General features: G+C 42.0%; 1 protein-coding gene across 8 annotated transcripts in view; it reads left to right on the forward strand.

Moving 5' to 3' along the window:
* Window positions 1-12,778, forward strand: part of MYO16 (myosin XVI) — a 607,668-nt gene that overhangs the window by 577,814 nt on the left and 17,076 nt on the right. The gene's annotated exons all lie outside the window — the stretch shown is intronic.

Raw genomic sequence — 12,778 nt, forward strand, 5'->3', positions numbered from 1 at the left:
TAAAGATGGTCTAATATACACTGCTGAAATGAATAAGAATGCTCACAGAGACTGCATACTGCATACATTCCCTATTCACATGTTTGTGTTGGCTTTGAAAAATACAGGTTTCCCTTAAATTATTCTCTTTATATTAAGCCAAATACAATTATGAGTATACTTTTCAAGTTTTTTCATTGCAGAGATGATCTTCCTGGAGGTTTCTAATGCCACAATTCAAAGTTTATATCACTTTAAATTGCTGGTTTGTGAGGGTATAATTTTCAGGAAGACAATCTGACTCAGCAACCTGGGGGAAAGAGGACACTGATCTCTCCCAAGATACTCACTGTCGCACCAGAAAGACCTGAATAATAATCAGCTTCATAAGACAAAATGAATAATTATATAGTCTCTTCATGCAACAGTATTGAAGTCACTGAAAATATCATTAGGTACAAAAGGAGTATAAATATTGCACCTTAGTTACTTTAATATTTGTGTTTAATTAACAGAATTTAATATAAAGTATTACCAACATAAAATTAACTTTAAAGTACATTAAGTAAAACAAATGTGGGGGAAGAATGGTGAACTTGGAGTAATGTATTTTCTTCATTATTTTCTTCAGTATTTTATACAAAACCTGAAACACTTTGCATTCCAGTTTTTCAATTCTATTCAGGCATTAGGCCTTCAAGCCATTATTTTTACCTTACTTAACAGATAGAATTAGTATTTCCATTTGTAAGCCTCATATGTTTCATCCTGTCTTTTAAAAAAAAATAGAATTGTGAGCCAGGTTTTATCTGAGACTGTAAAAATCTTGCTGTAACTGCCAAATGAAGTCCAAGGGGAATATATGTTAGAGCAGAGAGGAGTTTCCTCATTAGTAAGATCTGATTAGACGATGCAATTTTCAAAATGTTGTACTAAAAGGTAAGGGATATGCTTTCTCTAAATGTATAAGATTTTTATTGTTAGTTTGTTTTTTATTTTTGGCAATCCAAAACAACTATGTGAAATCCTGGCTCTACAGTCAATGGGAGTTTTGTCCATGAGTTCAATGGGCCCAGCATGGCTGGCAGGTGAAGCCCCCCTAGGAGAGGCTAGCCCCCAGCTCTGCCTCTTCCCCCGCCCACCCCACAATCCAGAGCCCTAAGACCACCTGCCCCTCCCCTGCAGCTAAAGCCACGAATCCCCACTTGCTCGAAGGACCCCCGCGCTGGCCAGAGGCCTGAGTGCCCCCCGCCCTTGGTCAGAAGAGTTTTGGGCCAGCCAAAGCCCCGAACCTTCTCCCCCCACTGCCACCGACCCAGCCAATGAGCCGCGGCCATTTGGCCCACTGCCGCCAGTGTAAGCCCCCTGGCGGGCCAGGCTGCTTTGTTTTCCTGTCGTATCTGCAGGTTTGGCTGATCACAGCTCCCACTGGATGCAGTTCACCGTTCCAGGCCAATGGGGGCTGCAGGAAGTGGTGCGGGCCGAGGGATGTGCTGGCCACCCTTCCCGCAGCCCTCATTGGCCTGGAACGGTGAACCGCAGCCATTGGGAGCTGTGATCAGCCGAATCTGCGGACACGACAGGTAAACAAACAGGCCCAGCTCACCAGGAGGCTTACCCTGGCGGGCCGCAGGTCAAAGAGTGCCAATCCCTACACTATATGATCACAGCCAGCTGCCGGATAACATAGCAACAGAGTGGGAAATGCTCAGTTCTGTGCTCTCAGGGTAGCCACCAACCTCACCGTCAGCCATTGGTATTTCTCAAGTTTCCCCCTTACTGTCACAGTAAAAATCATAACAAAAGGAAAAAAGACAGGAGGCCAGCCTGCTGCCTGTCTGCTTTTCTCTCTTCCTCGCCCCTTGACCAGCTGCCACCCCATTTGGCTGAGCGATTGTCCTCATGCCCTTGGCCAGAGTATTTCCCTTTGTGACGCTGAAACGTGCCCCAGCGTGCAGACCTTGAAGCTGGGCCCAGTGGCAGAAGGCGATATAGAGGCTTTCGCTAGGGCATGCAGGCAGGGGTGGCCTTGCTGGCTATTTGTCGCTTTGGGGGTGAAAATCAGCACTGTGGGGTGTGAACAGAAGTTGCCATAGAAGGAGGAGGTGAGGAATGTGCTGGCCGGGCAAAGCATTTCTTTCTCCCCATTCAGAAGGCATCGCCTTCCGCATCGGGGAATCGAAGTCCTGTCTCCCGCGTGACAGGCGGGGATACTCATCACTATAATGGCAAGGAATGGGGCGGGGCAGGACAAGGCATGACACTGCTATGTCTGGCGTACACCACACCATGGGCTCCACCGGGCAACAACACCCCTTGCTCTCTTCTCCTTCCTAAAGGCTTTGGCCTGTCCCTCCTCACATGCGGTTGCCCATCTCACTGTGGTCCAAAGAAGTTTTTGATATGCCCTATGCAGGTTCCAGGGTCACTGAGGCAGTGCTACTCAGCTTCCTGGGTCCATCAGTAACCTCCCTGTAGTCTAGAGAGACTACTGATGAACCCAGGAAGTTGAATAGCACATACTGCCTCCTCAGCCGCCCTGGAACCTGCATGGGGCATAATAAAGCAAAAACTGCCCCCCCCAAATCCCGCAACCAGGGGTCCGGTGGCAGCGCCAGGGGAGGGCAAGCCTCTCCTGGCCTAATTTACCCACTGCCCCTGGGGGCCAGGATTTCACTCTTAGTATCACAGTCAGTCTTGAAAAACAACGGGTTCTGCCAGGCCCTACATAGGTATGCAATCTGGGTGGTCTAAAGATCCTCATTCTTTTCTATTCCCCGTGCAAAGGCTCTGGCAATCGCAGTATTTAGTCTCAGAGCGCAAAAACTATGGCATGCTGGCACTCAAAAACAACATTAGCCTCTCCAAAAGTGTTGCTTAGGCCCTATCCTTCCCCGCCCTGAGCAACCACCAGAGTTGCTCTGGTACAGGTGGCCACATACATTGCACCCTATAATAAGGTTGTGCAGTAGCCACAATCTCCAGAGCTTCACAATGTATTGTAGTTGCTTGAGGAACAAAGCCACCGATTCTCAAAGGTATTTAGGCACCTAACTCCCCTTAATTCCAGTGGGATTTAGGCACAGAAATACCTTTGCAGATCTGGGCCAAAGATTGCAGTATCCACCACATTGCCTACAGCAGAAGTCTGTGCCTTACAGGTATAACCAACTCCAAAAAAGAAAAGAGATAATCGAAATCAAGATTCTTATCTTTTTAAAAAAATCAGAAGAAAACTTTCTTCTTACAGCAGAATATCTCCAGAAACCATATATGCTGATTTGTCAACAGGAAGTAAATTCTTGAGTGGTTACTCCAGATTTTACTTCTCTCTTTCCCATTCCTTAGTTGGCATTCCTGAAGATTTATGTAAGATAAATTCACAAGGGCATATACTTGTAATGAACACAGATATCATTTTTAGAGCAGTGTCGACCCCTGCACACTAGGCCATCTCTTTGTAAAAGCTTTGTTATTTGTTCATGTAACAGTACAGAAATCACTGTAAATATCAGTTGTTACAAAAGGAGAGTAAATGTTGCACCGTGGTCACTTTGAAATTATTGTTTAATTTATGCTACTTCATGTAAAGTGGTTAAGGAATGTAAGGTAATGTTGCTGAAGTGCACTTCCTATAAACAAAAACACTAAAAATCAAGGAACTCACCGGTTAACGCAATGTTTACATCCACACCAAACACAAATGCCTTGCCACCCAAATATCATAAACTTGAACACACTCACCGAAGTCTTGTCTCCAAAATAAATTCCATTTCATGTTCTCAAAACTCATACCTACAAGTGCAATCTTAAATACAACTTCAGTAAGATGAAGATATCTTACCTCTACCACAGAAAGTGGGCTTGCATTTTATGCTTTTCCAATAGAATCTGCTCTAATGAATACCTGCATCCCAAAATGTCGCTACAGTTTTGCTACCAAGAAAAGAACTCCTGAAAGAAATCTGTGTTCATTTTTCTCAGCAGAGAGATGAGAAAATTCACATTGTGAAAAGCATTCCTCATTATGAGTATGCTATGAAATGTATTTGACAATGATTTGTTTTAATTACAATTGGCATTTCTTAGCACACTGCTGGTGACATTAGCAATATGAGAGCCTAGGGTAAGTCATTTTACCATGCTTCACTTCATTAGCCTCACTTTATCACTTAACAGCAATTCTTTTACAGACATGTAATCAGACAAAGATTGTTGCACAGATCTGTAAAGATCCTAATTGCTATATAGGAAGAGGCATACATGGGACTGAAACAGAGTCTTGGCAGATGCTCTGTCACTTCAGCTAAAGGAAACTGATTCATTAGCCTGCAGGGTCTTTTTATACTTACGCTTTTTTAAATCTCGTACTGAGAATTGCTTCTAGAGGTGAGAAGAGTTAATTTCACTTATGTCACACAATCTCATGACTCTGATATATCACAGATGAAGTTATAGTAATGTGGCTCATGGTACATTCTACACTCAGTGCAACAAAAACACACATATACACACATTAAAGAGCAAATTTCAAGTCCTTTTACAGGAGCATAACATGTAAAGCACCAGAGGCTTTTAATTTTAAATAATAATGAAGATTTCATATAATTCAGAATTAGCACCAAATATCCCATAGAATTAAAATCAGTTACTCAGATGATTATCCCTAGTGCTGGTTGACAATTTTTGACAAAAACTGTTTTAATTGAACAATAGGGTTTTGACAATAATTTCGTTTTCATCCAAATATTTTTGATTTTGTCAAAAATTTAAAATGAAAAATTTTGACAGGCCATTTCACATTTAGGAATTGTCAGAAAAATCCCACTTTCTCTCTCTCTCACACACACTGGAAAAGAGGGAGAAAATTTAAAAATAGGAGAGTGGAAAGAAAATGAATTTCACCAAAAGAAAATGAATTTCAAAGTGAAATTTTGTTTCAAAATGTTTTATCAAAAATGAATTTTCTTCAAAAGAAATGAAAAATATTTCTTTAAAAAAACCTCACAAAACATACTTACCTTTTTTCAGCCAGCACTAATTACTTTACTTTACAGTACTAGTTACCTTTACTGCCCTTTTACAGTTCTGTGACTGCATGGTCATAAGTTTCCAGGTTCAGTAGAATATATACATAGCAAGTGGATGCCAGATAAAAACAAATGCCTCATGCCTTTAAACTGGGTCTGGTGCGGTAGCATTAATATCATCCTTCTTGCATCCCTAAACAATATGGTGGGCTGGATTGGGTGTCATAGATCTGAGGATCAGTGGTCCAAAGGAGAGGCCAGTAACAGACTGGTGAGAAGGTGTTCCATGTGGGTGAATCTACTCAGATACTACATCTTTTAAAAAAATATGTGTTAATGCACAACAATGAGGATTTTTCCCCTAATTGGGGATTCAAGATTCCATTTAGTCTAATCTTTTATTTAATAGAAAAGCTTTCTAGCCCATTCTGTTGCAAAGATAAGCTTTCAAAATATAAACTAAAGCTGTACAGTAAAGCTACTCTTGAAGAAAATGATTTTTTTCATTATGTCCAAGTCTGCCATTCCAACAAAAGTTTTCCTGTGCTCAAGCTCGTCAGAAGACGGGATCAGATCTGTCAGTCACAGAAGAGAGATCTGCCTCTCCCTTCTAGGTAAACCCCTAATTTCCTTCTGGGAAAAAACCTAATTTGTTCTGCCTCTTGGCAGCTTCAACATGCAATCTCCAGTCACTGCTGTTTTGAGACAGAGCACTGGAATCTCTTCCTTTCTCAGACTTAACTCAAAATTTCTTTTATCTTAACCTATTCTCCTTTTCAAGTGAATTCTTGGTAGATATTTTGGGCCTTTCAGTGGTGCGTGGCTCCACGGTATAGAGCTCCCATCCTACTCTAGGCACCTTGGCAAGGGGCACAGAAGCTCTCCAAAATGGAGGAGAAAGCCAAAAGATGCTTCCTCTTCTCAGTTACCTTACAGCCTTATTTAGATGGAAATACTGCTGCCTCTGCGATAACATACTCTGAGGGACCAGCCCTGCACAGAGCAGCATCATGATCGGGGTGTGCAAGGTGAGATTTATGTATTCTTTTCAGTTTAGTGACATTCCAGGAACTGATCCCAAAGCACAGTTATTGAAAAGTTAACATTATTAAGCACAGGGAATCTAAGAAACAAACATTCAAAGTGGGAGAGCTTCAACAGGAGAGTCCCCCCCATAAAATGTTGGCTGGGTTTTTGGATATAAGGAGTCCACTGCTGCCTCCTGCTCCATGAATGATACCTAAGTTCCCCTGTGAATCTAGCTCAGAAAACCAAAACACTTAGTTCTGATGATGTCAAAATGGTTCATTTTAATATTTCCGAATGTCTTTCACTTCATTCAAAACAATTAGCCAAAATCGACACAACGTCACAAAATGTTTCATTCAACCTAGATCTGCATTTTTCTGCACACACAAAACAAAAAAAGTTTCATCCAGAAAGTTTTGCCAAGTACTACCAGGCACCCTGCATTAAAATGAAGGTGGGCTGGCCTTTCTGATTTTTTTCCCTATACAATTGTGAATTGTTTGTCTGTATTTTTAATATAATTGTTATTACCATTTTCTACCGTGATCTGTGGCTTGGGAGATGAAGAGAAAGAGACACAGTGGAGAGGAAAGAGCAGGCTGGCTAAAAGTTTCCATAAAAAGCGGCATGGACAGTCTGTAAAGTAGATGAGGGGAACAACTTGGAGATAAAGAACAGATGGAAAGTGATGGGCAGGGCAAAAGCAGTGGGGAAATAACTGTGGGGATAAGCTGGGAACCAAACAATGGATGATTCAAACAAGGTGGCTTGTAGCAAGGACAAAAAGACTGAGAAGGAAGGCAAAGAAGAGAGGCGGGAAGAGATGTGGTGATATGGATAAGAAGATTAGGAAAGAAGAAAAGGAGGAAGAGAGACAGAGCAAGAATAATAAAAAAGAGATCAAGAAGAGAAAACAAAGGGGAGATTAAAATGACAGAAAAGGGAAATGATATAGGGATAAACGAGAAAATAAGGAGACTGGAGGAGAGAGACAATGAAATCGAATCAGTAAGATGTTTCACATAACTCTGAGGTGAGTACATTATTTTATTTATTCATGCCTTTGTATTTTTGGTATATCTCCCTGGAAGACAAATGGGATTTGAAAGAATTTTATAATGTACCTAAGATGCATATATTTATAATGACAGGTTTCAGAGTAACAGCCGTGTTAGTCTGTATTCGCAAAAAGAAAAAGAGTACTTGTGGCACCTTAGAGACTAACCAATTTATTTGAGCATGAGCTTTCGTGAGCTACAGCTCACTTCATCGGATGCATACTGTGGAAACTGCAGAAGACATTATATACACAGAGACCATGAAACAATACCTCCTCCCACCCCACTCTCCTGCTGGTAATAGCTTATCTAAAGTGATCATCAAGTTGGGCCACACACACACACAAACTCACTCTCCTGCTGGTAATAGCTCATCCAAAGTGACCACTCTCCCTACAATGTGCATGATAATCAAGGTGGGCCATTTCCAGCACAAATCCAGGTTTTCTCACACCACCACCCCACATTATCAGGGATAGTGGGATAGTGTTCTTGATGGCTTGTAGTCCATCTTTCTGTGGAATGTTGGTGTAGAGGGCTTCTACATCCATAGTGGCCAAGATGGTGTTATCAGGAAGATCACCGATGGATTGTAGTTTCCTCAGGAAGTCAGTGGTGTCTCGAAGGTAGCTGGGAGTGCTGGTAGCGTAGGGCTGGCTACCTCAGCTCTTGTCCCCTAACGCCCCTACTCGCGCTATATTGATGACATCTTCATCGTCTGGACCCATGGAAAAGAAGCCCTTGAGGAATTCCACCATGATTTCAACAATTTCCATCCCACCATCAACCTCAGCCTGGTCCAGTCCACACAAGAGATCCACTTCCTGGACACTACAGTGCTAATAAACGATGGTCACATAAACACCACCCTATACCGGAAACCTACTGACTGCTATTCCTACCTACATGCCTCCAGCTTTCACCCTGACCACACCACACGATCCATCGTCTACAACCAAGCTCTGCGATACAACCGCATTTGCTCCAACCCCTCAGACAGAGAGAAACACCTACGAGATCTCTATCAAGCATTCTTACAACTACAATACCCACCTGCGGAAGTGAAGAAACAGATTGATAGAGCCAGAAGAGTTCCCAGAAGTCACCTACTACAGGACAGGCCTAACAAAGAAAATAACAGAACACCACTAGCTGTCACCTTCAGCCCCCAACTAAAACCCCTCCAACACATTATTAAGGATCTACAACCTATCCTGAAGGATGACCCAACACTCTCACAAATCTTGGGAGACTGGCCAGTCCTTGCCTACAGACAGCCCCGCAACCTGAAGCAAATACTCACCAACAACCACATGTCACACAACAGAACCACTAACCCAGGAACCTATCCTTGCAACAAAGCCCATTGCCAACTGCGCCCACATATCTATTCAGGGGACACCATCAAAGGGCCTAATAACATCAGCCACACTATCAGAGGCTCATTCACCTGCACATCCACCAATGTGATATATGCCATCATGTGCCAGCAATGCTCCTCTGCCATGTACATTGGTCAAACTGGACAGTCTCTACGTTAAAGAATAAATGGACACAAATCAGATGTCAAGAATTATAATATTCATAAACCAGTCGGAGAACACTTCAATCTCTCTGGTCACGCAATCACAGACATGAAGGTCGCTATCTTACAACAAAAAAACTTCAAATCCAGACTCCAGCGAGAAACTGCTGAATTAGAATTCATTTGCAAATTGGATACTATTAATTTAGGCTTAAATAGAGACTGGGAGTGGCTAAGTCATTATGCAAGGTAGCCTATTTTCCCTTGTTTTTTTCTATCCCCCCCCCCCCCCCCCGACGTTCTGGTTAAACTTGGATTTATGCTGGAAATGGCCCACCTTGATTATCATGAACATTGTAAGGAGAGTGGTCAGTTTGGATGAGCTATTGCCAGCAGGAGAGTGAGTTTGTGTGTGTGTGGGGGGGGGGGGGGTGGGTGTGGTTAGAAAACCTGGATTTGTCCTGGAAATGGCCCACCTTGATTATCATGCACATTGTAGGGAGAGTGGTCACTTTGGATGAGCTATTACCAGCAGGAGAGTGAGTTTGTGTGTGTGTGTGTGTGTGTGTGTGTGTGTGGCCCAACTTGATGATCACTTTAGATCAGCAGGAGAGTGGGGTGGGAGGAGGTATTGTTTCATGGTCTCTGTGTATATAATGTCTTCTGCAGTTTCCACAATATGCATCCGATGAAGTGAGCTGTAGCTCACGAAAGCTCATGCTCAAATAAATTGGTTAGTCTCTAAGGTGCCACAAGTACTCCTTTTATATTTATAATATGACTAACTATGCAAATTAAATCTCAACCTAGTTGTTACCCAGGTTATCTGAACCCAAAGCTATGGTAACTAGTCCCTGTTTTCCAGACGGCGTCAAGAAATAAATCAGTGGGGGACACAGCACCTCCGTCTGATAAATGATTGGTACACCAAGAGTGCTTTTACCTAAAAATCCTTTTTCATTGAGTTTAAAGCACACATTAAAATCTAGCAATAGTCTAGAAGCATCCCAGATAGATATAGGTACCCACAGTCTGAGGCAGTATCTAGTGATTCAGCAGCACACGGTCCAGTGGCCAGCCTTTCTCCTAGCTACTGGGGTGTTAGATGTCAGTCTCCTAGCTCATGGAAGTCCTCTCAGACTTCTCCCAAACTTCTCCAAAGTGCGCACACTCATTAAACTCTTGTATAGGTAACTCAAAACAAAGCACTCATAGTAACTTTTAATAGGTTGGGGTTTCCTTAGCAACAACAAAGAACTCATAATTTCTACTTATCGGCAAAGCAGCTTTGAGCAAGAAACTTACAAACACAGGCACCCACACTCAAGCTCAGCTATTCACATTCCTCCCCCCGCCCCCACCACCACCTCCTCCTCATGAATCTGCCCTTGTTAGTAACACACGGCAGCTGCCGTTGTTCTGTCTGCCTAAGCCAAGGCCAGATTGGCTGCGAGTTATGTCAGATCCAATTCTCTCATAACACAGAGGCTCCTAGAAATGTGCCACAAAGTTTGGGTGTTCCACCATAGCAGGGGAAAAGTAGAAGAATTGCCACCAAGACCTGTGAAACCTCTTTTGGAGATTGGTTTAAGCTCTGAGTATTGATTCACTTGACATCAGTGAGTGCTGAGGGTATTTATCAGTTTCCAGTATTGGATCCATAATGATACATTAAATAAAACAGCTATTAGTAGCCAACCAGCCTGCTACATAGAATAATGTCTGGGAAGTGTACATCCTACCACGAGATTTTGGATTACCCCTTTCTGAAATGTCTGGTTCTTCTGTCACCAGTGTTCAAGACAGTGAGGCCAATAATGATGGCTGCTTTTTCACCAATTTCTGAATTAGAGAATCTACACTCCTACTCGTCTATTTAAAAAATAAAACAAACCTCACAGCACTATTTGGCATATAGCAGTAAAAAAGCAGCCAACATCTGACAATGAAAAATGGGAAAACATATTTTCACATTTGTTAAGAATGTATTTATTGTTTCATTATAGCTTAAGCCATAGCTCTTATTTTGTGAAATCTTATTGCTTTCAGCAGTCTATCCTCTCAGAAAGAACTGCATATTCATTATAGTTTCCAGGGCCCTATTTGTTCATACTTGATTTAATATTTGTTGTCAATCACTTCTTTTTGTTGAATGTTCAGAAGTTAAAAAAAATTAATCCTGGATACTGCTGTGAGTTGTTACCCTTAGCCTGTTGTCACTGCTCTAAATGAAAGGCTCTAAAATTCATTATTAATGTCTGTCAAGTTCAGCCATTAGCTGGCAGAAAACTCTGATCATCTTTGAAGAAAAATGTGGCAATCGAGCAAATCTGGTCTGTAATAAAAAAATCACTAACACCTTTATAGACATACAACATCCAAGAGATGACATATAATACCCTATGTATCATTGATCTGAATCGAGAAATACCATAAATTGTTTTCAAGTTTGTTGTTTTGACAGTAACTGCAAAGAAATCTTTTTGTAATCTCACACTCAGATAAAAATGAAGAGTTATAACACACAATAATTTTATTTCTTATCGGGCTTTTCAGACAAAAAAATATTGCGAAACACTTCAGAGAGTTAAATAAGGCAGAGTATGTTATATATGAACCAATGGTGTACACACATCATGGGAAATGTCATGACTATTTAAGCCACAGCACATGTTGAGGCTTTGGGAGGGCAGGATATGGAGAGTCTCCTTGCCAGCAGGAGTCCCTGGAAGCAACAACTGCTATATCCTTTAACAGAGAAAGCTCTGCACTTCCAGTGCTTGACTCTTCTTGTCCTCACGTTCAGCTAGTGGAATTGTGGTTGTGTTGACGTGAAGGTAATGAAAACTACTTCCTCCTTCTTCTCTCCTCATATATCCATGCAGTACTAGCTACACTCTGTGTCTATATGCAGAGATGGACAAAAGTGCAAAATTCAATCCAAATATGTTGTAAATGTAACCCACTGGTGAGAGTGAGGGCCCCTTCTGTGCTGATCCATAGAGGATTTGAGGTGCTACAGTTGCCAGTTACAGAGCTTTAGCTCAAGCTATACCAGCTTATGTTTTAGCTCTGGAGTGCTCCAGGTTCAGTCCATGGTTGTTGTCGAAAAGGGCACTCATCCACACAAACACACCCAAAATTCAGTGTTTGATTCTAAGCTTTTGCTCCAGTCCATTATATAGAAATGCATTACAGACAATGGAAGCAAACTTGAATGATTTCTTCTTCCTCTTTTTCTCCTTCTTGTTATTTGTACTCTTCTCCTTCTTGTCATTCTTCTTCTTATTATTATTATTATTTATTATTAATTTATTTGAATTACTGTAGGGCCTAGGAGTCCTAATCATGGGCTAGTACCCCTTGTGCTAGGTGCTGTACAAACACTGAGCAAAAAAACCAGTCCCTGCTCCAAGGAGCTTACAATCTAAGTATAAGACAAGGGACAGCAAATGGATACAAGTACAAGTAAACACTGAGACAGTATTTGTCAGCATGGTATGTAAGGGTCTCTGCGCACCAGCAGCCTAACTATTGTCAAACTGTTTATAGGCAAAGAAGAGTTTTGAGGAGGGCTTTAAAGGTGGCTAATGAGGTAGCTGTGTGGACACTGATGGGGAGTTCCTCCCAAGTGTGTGGAGCAGCATGGGAGAAAGCATAGAGGGTCTTGTTTGGAAATTTAATAAGTGGGCAGTGAAGGAAGGCATTATGAACTGATCAGAGGTGAGCATCCAGTGAATGAGAGATGATAGGCAGGGTAAGGAATCGCCTTGAAAGTGAATACAAGCAGTTTGATGCAGTGAAGAAGGGGGAGCCAGTGCAGGAATTCAAAGAGGGGGGTAATATAGTCAAAGCTAGGAAAATGATCTTTGCAGCAGAATTCTGAATGGATATGAGCAGGGCAAGATTGGATTTGTCAAAGTCAGAGAGAAGGACATAAAAATGGCCATATTTGGTCAGAACAATGGTCCAACTAGCCTAGTATCCTATCTTCCAACAGTGGCCAGTGCTAAACGCTTTAGAGGAAATGAACAGAACAGGGCAATTTATTAAGTGATAAGTCCCCTGCCATCCAGTCCCAGCTTCTCGCAGTTAGAAGCTTAGGGACACTCAGAGTATGGTGTTGCATCCCTGATTATCTTGGCTCATAGCCATTG

Source organism: Lepidochelys kempii, chromosome 1 (genome assembly GCF_965140265.1).
Source record: "Lepidochelys kempii isolate rLepKem1 chromosome 1, rLepKem1.hap2, whole genome shotgun sequence".
Classification (NCBI taxonomy): domain Eukaryota; kingdom Metazoa; phylum Chordata; order Testudines; family Cheloniidae; genus Lepidochelys; species Lepidochelys kempii.